Source organism: Lonchura striata, chromosome 3 (genome assembly GCF_050655825.1).
Source record: "Lonchura striata isolate lonStrDom1 chromosome 3, ASM5065582v1, whole genome shotgun sequence".
Taxonomy (NCBI): domain Eukaryota; kingdom Metazoa; phylum Chordata; class Aves; order Passeriformes; family Estrildidae; genus Lonchura; species Lonchura striata.
Genome location: NC_140705.1, coordinates 113815518 through 113825236, shown reverse-complemented (window position 1 = coordinate 113825236; position 9719 = coordinate 113815518).

Below are 9719 nucleotides of genomic sequence, written 5' to 3'. Positions count from 1 at the left end.
CGGGGAGGAGCCGCGGCCGAGCGCGGCGGAAGCGGCCGCGCTGCCGCCCCCGGTGCCCGCGGTGGGACGGCCGTGGGGAGCCCTCCTCACCGAGCCCGCAGAGCCCGCACGGCCTCAGCGCCTGCGATGGGCCGACCTTTGCCAGCCCTCCTCACGATCCCTCCTCACGACCCCCCTCACCGACCCCTCCTCACCGACCCCCCATCACCGACCCCTCCTCACGATCCCCCTCACCGACCCCTCCTCACCGACCCCTCCTCACCGACCCCCCTCACCGACCCCTCCTCACCGATCCCCCCTCACGATCCCCCTCACCGACCCCTCCTCACCGACCCCTCCTCACCGATCCCTCCTCACCGACCCCTCCTCACGATCCCTCCTCACGACCCCTCCTCACGATCCCCCTCACCGACCCCTCCTCACCGACCCCTCCTCACGATCCCCCTCACCGACCCCTCCTCACCGATCCCCTCTCACCGACCCCTCCTCACCGATCCCCCTCACCGATCCCCTCTCACCGACCCCTCCTCACCGATCCCCCTCACCGATCCCCCTCACCGACCCCCCCTCACCGACCCCTCCTCACCGACCCCTCCTCACCGACCCCCCTCACCGATCCCCCTCACCGATTCCCCCTCACCGATCCCCTCTCACCGACCCCTCCTCACGATCCCCCTCACCGATCCCCTCTCACCGACCCCTCCTCACCGACCCCTCCTCACCGACCCCTCCTCACCGATCCCCCATCACCGACCCCTCCTCACCGACCCCTCCTCACCGATCCCCCATCACCGACCCCTCCTCACCGACCCCCTCACCGACCCCTCCTCACCGATCCCCCATCACCGACCCCTCCTCACCGACCCCCTCACCGACCCCCTCACCGACCCCTCCTCACCGATCCCCCATCACCGACCCCTCCTCACCGACCCCCTCACCGACCCCTCCTCACCGACCCCTCCTCACCGACCCCCTCACCGACCCCTCCTCACCGATCCCCCATCACCGACCCCTCCTCACGATCCCCCTCACCGACCCCTCCTCACCGATCCCCCTCACCGACCCCTCCTCACCGATCCCCCATCACCGACACCCCCTCACCGACCCCTCCTCACCGACCCCTCCTCACCGACCCCTCCTCACCGACCCCTCCTCACCGACCCCTCCTCACCGACCCCCCATCACCGACCCCTCCTCACCGATCCCCCTCACCGATCCCCCTCACCGAGCCCCCCGCGCCCGCTTGGACTCATTTTTATATTTTAGGCTGCGATTCTCAGAAGCTGCTGGAATAAAGCGGCGCGTTACTGTAATAAATAAAAAGGTCTTTGTTCGTCAAAATGAGCATTGAAGGAGATAAGAATTTGAACTGAGTAGGGAATTTCAAGGAGAAGGAGGAAAGGGGGGAAACAAACAAACAAACAAAAACCAGCAAGTATTCTGCTTAAGAATTGTGCACCTGCAACTAGCATGGAAGACTGTGTAACTAATTATATACAAGTTAACTTTTAGGCCAAGGAAAAAAGGACTATAAAAAAAGGACTATAAAAACAAAAATGTCAAAGGGGGAAGGTGTGCCGTGCTAGAGTGGAGACTCCCTGGCTGCCCAGCACTGTTCTTTTGCTTAATACCGCTTGCTTAATAAATTCTTGTTAATTGATTTATCTATAATTGGCCTCCCCAATTGAATTTGTCCATAACATTAGCAGTAGCAGCCTCATGCCTGATCATACTTTAAACAGGCTTAAATTCTTGGCCATAGCCCTGTGCCAGTCAAAAAAACACAGGGAAATTAATTAATGAATTGCTGATTAATTACCAGCAGTGATTTCGGCTGTATTTAATGTGAAAAATGCATATTATATGGCTCTACGCAGATAGTTACTATATGTATTATGTTATATTGATTAGTTGTGCTTTTGTAGTTAAAATGAAGATTTTAGTAGTTAAAATAAAGACTGTATGTGGAGGGGGACAGGTTTTTTTTCTGGTTTTTTAGGAATGAGATACTCGCTTTGAAGAACACCTAAATCTTCCAAAGGAGAGGAATTTATGGCTTCTTATCAGAAGAAACGAATTTCTTCAGGCCTTACTCAGACTCGAAGATGCCATGGGGATTAACGGAAACAGTTGACATACAACAGAGTTCTTGTTTTAAATAGAATGTATGCATAACCATGAAGGGTACATGAATATGCAACAAGTGTATTGTTTTAAGGGTGATTCCTTTGTTCACAAGTCATGCTTTTCACGACTTAGTGCCCCAGAGCATCCAGACATCTGTAATTCTTTGCTTTTTATTGTCTAGTAATTGTCCTAACTCTAAAGTTTATTACTCTAATTGTATTACTATTTTTATAACCATTTTATTATTATTAAACTTTTGAAATTTTAAAAACCAAGTGATTAGCATTTTTCACATTTAATAATACGAGTGTGTGGCTGTGGGCTGCGTGAAGGAGTGTGGAAATCCATGGGTTACAGGGTTCACACCTGGGCTTGCAGCTCACTCACTCGTGTTTGTGTCCGACAGACAGACTGGGCTTTAAAAAGTTGAGTTTAAAGAGCAAGAAACATGACACTACCAGAAAGAAAGACTAGGTTAATATTACTATTCCTTCATAACCATGGGCTTCAGTGTCAGTGGCCATCCATTATACCTTTAGAAAATAAAGATGTACCTTCTCATGCTTCAGAATTCCATCCTTGGATTTCTGGAGTTAATATCAGCACAGCTCAAACAGAGCTTCATTGGAAGCTAGAACAGCAAAAGCAGTCAAAAAACACAACTATGTTAAATATTAAATGCTTGTTAGGAAGCCAGTGGGGATTTCCCTCCAGCAACCTGTAAATGTCACTCACAATATCTTCATAGCATATTTTCCCCTACCCAGCAGAAATGTCTTTGTGCCTTACAACCTCCACTGTGCTCAGACTCCTCATGGGCAAAACATGGTGGCTTGGGGTTTTTCTGGCTTTTTCCCCTTGGGGATCACATTAGTTGGAGTCTGCCTGTCTCCTAATCCCTAAAATATGACACAGCAGCAATAAAATGAGCAAAGAGATCATGGACATAATGTAAAACAGATTGCTGTGTATTGATCCAGACTGCAGCAGTTTCTGAGTTTGCAGAATTTAGTCACAGGGATAAAGGTAAGGAAATTGGAGAGGCTGTAGGAGGGAGGTGGTGTTAACCCTGTCCTCCCCAGGATTCTGCTCTGTGTTACTTGCTGTTGAGCCAGACAAAAGTCCTGTGTGGGTTGAGGATGGCGTTCCTGCCCCAGCATTGCTGCCAGCTGGCTCGGGGTGTGTCTCCATGGCTCCTGCAACCACTCACCACTGAGCTGGAATGTTTGGATTTGCCCAGACGGAGTTCACAGTTTGCTTTCAGTAGTCTGACCTTGTGGAATTGGACCTGAGAGTATCTATATAACCTCTTTGCACTAGCAAAGAAACAGATGGGAGGGAATGGGAAGAGAGTGCAAGGCAAAAGGAAAGGGAATCCCCAGCAGAGAAGCAGCTGTATGTGATTATTAACTACAGACACTGGTTTTGAGGGGAAAGCCCTTCCTACAGGCTTAGTGGTAAACCAATTTTCCCCTCTTTAGCTCTATGGGTCAGCCTGAGGCTGAAGGTGAGTCCTGCAGCATGAATACAATTTTCCATGCTTCCCTTGTATGAATCATGTGTTGATCCACTCACTGCTGGAATGTGTCCAGTCCTGGTCAGCAAACGGAGCCAGAGCCAAGTCCAGCTGTGCAGGACTGACCTCAGTGCTCGGCTGCTGAGGTTCACAACACTGTTCTTGCAGCATCTTCACTGAGTCAGGAGCTATCCCACTGGGTTCATCTCAGTGAATTGGTCAGAGCACCTTTAAGAAGAAATTCTGCATCAGTTGCTTAGCATGAAATGACCTTTACGTAGGGCTGGCTTACCCCTCACTTGACATTTGCCCAGGGAGCCCTGATCTAGCTGAAAACCTCAGGTCTGTCTCTCTTGCACCAGAGAGGTACTTTGAAAGCCAGTAATTAATTGTGTCAGAGATGCAGGGGAAAGCCATACCCACAAAGTGACATTTGAGCCACGCACCCTCCTGTGACTTTAATGTTTTCCAGTTGCAATAAAAAGAGTCACGTTATCTGCTGACGCAGGGAAAGTAACAAACTGTTTGATTTTCTACCTTATGTTTCATTGACATTATCTCTGAGCTAAATGTTGTTACCGTTCTGCTGCATTTTGTATTAAGAGCAAAGCCCTCTGTTCCCTTTGGGAAAAATAAACTAGAGCTGCATCATCTTTGTGGATCAGAAGGAAAGGATGACAGCCATGAGGCTGCCTCCTGCTGCTCCCTTTTCTGACTGCCACCTTTCTGCTAAACCCCGTGGTGGCACTGACAACGCCAGTCCAGCCTGAGGAACCTCCTGTCCTGCAGAGCGTAGGAGGCTCCGTGGGTGATTTCTGGAGCCTTTGAGAAGAAAGGCTGCTTTGAAGCATAACAAAGCTCCCCAAGGCACGTGGCGTGGCTGGGCTTGTGGGCTGCGCTGTCCGCAGCCTGGATGCGCTCTGTGGGTGAGAGCAGCCAGGCTTCAGCAGCAGAGCTGGTGAGCTGAGGAAACTGTGAGTCAGTCAAGCATAGTTCACTTGATCTGCTGTCAGTCTACCTCCTCACGTACAGCTTATGTCCACAAAGTCTGCTTTTATGGGAGCATTTTGGTTATCTGTGCTTCCTACCGATTGCCAAGGGCCACGTCAGCTCTGCAGGGCAACGTCACTCAGCCCAACAAACACCCTTACCCTGGGCACACAGGACATAGTTCCACAAAGGCCCTCCCAGGGAAAACCTCCAACCCCAAGTAGCTTTAGCCAGGAAAATCTTCCTACTGCTGCTTTTTCATCTATGGGAGTTAAACTGGCATTCTTATAAAACAACAGAAATATGACAGGTTTTTTTTCCTACACTCAAGCCAGCTCAGGAATCCTCAGTGGAGTCTTCCTGGAAAAGAAATGGGAAACAGTGAGCTTTGTGCTGTAGAAAATAAACAGTAAAAATAACAAAGTAGCCCGATGTTTTCTCAGATACTAGAGACACTAAAAAAATAAGGAAATGCTTATTCCTGCTCAATGGCAGAACTAGCAGCCAAATATTGTAAAAGCTAGGTCATCTCTAGGAACACCTGACCTCTTTTCTTGACATGTCATAGTGTTTTAGAAGGCCCTTGCTTACAGGATCCTGGTACCACTAGCTTTCAGTTTCCTACAGAAAACCTTTGCTCAGCTTGCTAAAAACTGAAGGAGGTACTGCAATCCATAGGGAATGTGAGGGAAAAGTGATTAAATGTAATTAGAGGGGCAGGTCCCCCAGGAACCCTGAGTGTAGTGGGTAATCTTGTCTCTAAAAGAGCAGCATTAAACAATGATAGGAACAAGCAAACTTCGAGGAAATGTTCTCCTTGGAGGAAGCAAGGAATATAAAAGAAATATGTACAATAACGAACACTGCAGAGAAGGCAGATGGAGAGTTTCTGCTCTTTTTGTCTCAACTGATGTGAAGGGATATTAAGACTGAATATTTCATGCCAGTAGCAGGGAACACATTTCCAGGCCTTGTTTAAGTGGAGCGTGGTGCTCCGTGCCATGAGAAACCTTTCAAGACAGGAGCTTAGGAACATGCAGAATGGGATTCCAATTTTATAGGGCAACTGGCTCTCAAAGTTAACACAGATGACAATTTTGAAGATTATTTTTATCATGTCAACCAATTGCTAACTGGTGGAACTTGGGTTCAGACCTTTGACTGGCCCACTTTGAGGGTGACCCCCTCACATGGTTCTTTCTAGGACAGTTTTTTAATAGACTCCATCAAGATACTGTCACAACGTAAGGACCACCCATAAAGCTGGGATGCCAAGTCTCTCCTGTTGCTCCTGAACGCCTTGGCATGTATTCCTCCATGTCTGCAAGGGTAGCAGAGCTCCTCCTGGCTCCAAGTCATTCCTCAGCATCTTAGACATGCTGCAGATGTGGCTGCACTTCACACAGTTCTTGGTTCTCTCAGTCTCCAGTAAAGAGGCAGTGTAAAATTAAAAGCTCTTTCTTCTGTATCTGGAGTGAGCCCATTTTATCAGGTAGTTTATTCTGATGGAGTACATCAGTACCTGAGTCATCAGGAGATCTGGCTTTCTTTATGTCAGCTTTCCAGGCTAGCTTTGAATCCAGCCATGGCCACTCCAACATTACAAAAGGAAGGATTCCAGTGGGATTCTTCCAGGAAAGTGTAATGGAAAACAGTCTGGTCCAAGCAGCACCTCAGGCAAGCAAAAAGATTTTGTTTCTGAGATTTGTGAGTCAAAACATGCAGTTTCAAAGCAAGCTATGGTTGGAAAAAAAAAAAAAGGAAAGGTGCAGAAAAAGTGGACCATATTGGTACCAAGGGCTGGCATCTTAGTGACTGTTAAAGAGAAGAATTTGATTCTATATACCACGGGGTTCAGTAAGTGTTTTATTTTAAAGATCAGAGATGAAGACCCTGAGTTGTAGATGTTTTTAGATTTTGCTCTTGTGTAGGTTCCAAGACCTGTGGGTAGAGGGTAGAGCCAAGTTCACTCGTAGCTAGTGTAGGTGTCACACACATACTGCTGAGGGAAAAACCACACACCTTTCTGCATTCTAAAACTCTACAACTGAGAGGCTGTGGAATGATGAGGGTGCCTAGATTAAATTAAGGAAGCAGCACCTTCACTGCTGGCTGGCCCAGGATTAAATTAAGGAAGCAGCACCCTCACTGCTGGCTGGCCCAGCCAGCAGCTTTCTGAATGGTGCCTCAGTCCTGACTTTGGCCTTAACTGGAAATCCAAGGGATTAAGGCAGGTTCACAGGGAAGATTTTTTTCCTCTAAGGGCATGATAACAGCCATTATTAGGAGAGGGATCTGTGTGAAAAGCATCATCAGATGCACCATTTGTGCACAGTTTGTCTTCACTTGTTTTACTTTGCTCCTACCCTGAGCTCATCTCAGCTTCAACACGACTGCTGGGATTTGATTTGAGCCAAATGCATTTCCAGCAACCGCTCTGCATTACAGCAGATGGCAGCCTTTCCCCAGACTTCCAGAAACAAGGAGTACCTGGATTTCAGACAATCGTGTCTCTTCTTGTCCCCTGGTGTCTGCCAGCAGCCAGCAGAAGCCTCTGTAGAAACCAGCAACTGATTCAATGCAGCTAGAGACAGAAGCAACACTGAAATCTCCTTGCATTTGGAGAGCTTGGCTTCTCACCAGAGGGTGATAAGCTCTTGCACCACCTCTTTATTCATCTAGGATGATGTTTCCCTTCCAGCTTATATCAGAGTTCAACACTGAAGCAATTAAAAATCCATGCTAATTCATTTCTTCACCTTGACAACAAGGCATAACAGAAAACACATCATCCTTGGTGGGGAGTATGTCAAAATCAAAGTGATATTTCTCAACACTTGAACATGCTGTATTAAAAAGCACCTCTGTTAAGAGACCTATGCAGCTGGCTGAATAAACTGTGGGTGAGGCCTCAAATTACTTCATCTGCTGGTGACTTTTCAAAAGAGACTCAAATATGCTCTGTGGATTCACCCAGCCCTGAAAAGTAAGGAGAAAAGTGATCAGCACTCTTCTGTCCTGCCCCTTTTTGTTCCAGAAGAGGAATGATTACTGGGACAGGGGGTTTTGAGATGACCATAGCCAAGCTCTTTCCAATACCTCCTGGATCCTTGGAAGCGTTTGTTATTGCCATATAGCATCTCCCTTGTCCAAACTGTGTTTTTACACCTACCTGACTGGAATTAGTCAGGCCTAGGGGTCTGTTTCACAAGCATGAGAAAGATGCAAAGATATCTTCTTCTGAGAGGTTGCTCCTAATGGAAACAAAAGAACACAGATTTACTTCTACATAGGCTCTGCTTTCAATTTCTACTTTTTATCCTGCTTCTGTTCTCACAAAACATGTTAATGGCATCCAGATGCTTATTAACACGCTTCATAGTAAGAACCAGAGACAGGAAATACAGGCCAGATGAGGAAGAGAAGAGCTTAAACAACAGCTAAGAGAGATGAGAGGAATCCAGACTCAGCAGGGCCAAGTAAAATTTACTCTGGAACCTTCAAGAAACAGATCAAATTGTTGTCAGTCGAATGACACTATAAACTCCAGGGCACAGAAGAGGTCCCCCAGTGTCAGAATCTGTGCTATTGATGATTCCGAAATTGTAGAAAGTCTCTGTCTGTCAGCCCCATTGCCAAAGCAGAAGCCATAATTGGTCTGTGCTGGTTTCCAGGTTGTTTATTCTGTTTATCTCTCACATGTTCTTCTGCCCTGCCCAGCTCTGTCCTGCAGGGCAGCGTGTGGGGCTCTGCCCTCAGTGGGATGTTACAAACATTAAATACCAGAAACTCCCTGGGCTGCATTTACAATAACGTGCCAATATCTGTCACCTACGTTGGACAGTGTGTCCCCAGCCTGAACCAACAGAAAAATGCCAACACCACAGTGAAACATGGAGGGCATGAAGAAGGAGAAAAAGGACAAGGCACACCCAATTTCCTCCATCCTGTCCCCTTTGGACCCCTAATCTAGAATCCTAAAATTTTACTTTTGCACCTGTGCCACACTTAATTATTACTTATATCAAACACTGAGAGCTGGTAATTCATCCTGTAAGATTGAAAACTCTTTTCCATGGACAGAGATCACAGCCAGTGTCTCTGAGGGCTCTGTCCAGGGGGGTTCCTGACCCCTGCCAGGGTCCCAGGCCTTCCAGGGCAGCCAGAGGGATGCCCTGGATTCCCACACCACAAGACAGAGAACCTATTAGCAATAATTAGGGGGACATCCAAATACAACTTTAATTAATCTTAAAGACCCACATAAGCCTTAAAGCAACTGCTAGGGGCTTAAAACAATACCAGACCGTGTCTAATCAGCTCCATTCCTCTCTTTGATAAGGCAGCTGGCCTGGCAACTGGGAAAGGGAAGTCAGGGATGTGCTGCAGCTCCCCTTGAATGATGCTGGTACCACAGCCACCAAAGGAAGGGGCCCAGGCGGCTTTGCTGCGAGCTGAGCAGGCAGTGCAGCTGTTTGTGCTCAAGGTGTAACATCCACCACGTCCCCAGCTCCGTGTGTCACATCAGCCACTGCCACGGTGCCTGATCAGCTCCCAAAATCTGGCCAAACAGTCAGGAGCTGGATTTCTGTGCAGATAATACTGCGTGGGATGGGACACAGGGAGACAGAGTTAACTTCACACAGGAAATCACCAGCAGCGAGGAGATGACCCCAATTCTCCACGCTATACTCAAGGCACTGGAATTCAGGAGCATCTTTTCCTTACAGGACATGTGTACAACTCACCGCCAGTTCAGCTTTTAATGAAAAAAACACTTCAAATACTCTTCCACCAATATAGGCAGTCCACAGAACCTGCTGCAGACTGCTGCTTCCAGCTGTCCCTCACAGGAGCCCTCTCGTCCTTTGCCAGCTGCCCTCTTCTTTCCCAGCTCTGTAGAGAAATCTGGCTAACGAGGAATCTCAAGGCTATTCCACTGCTGCTCTCCCATCTTCCTGGCTGCATTCATTATTAATAGCTCCTCATTAAATTTTAATAAAATGAATATCAGAGGTTTATGGCTTTGTAGACATCTTTCCTCCTTTTTGTTTTCTTCCAGGTGTATTTGTTTGACAAGATCATT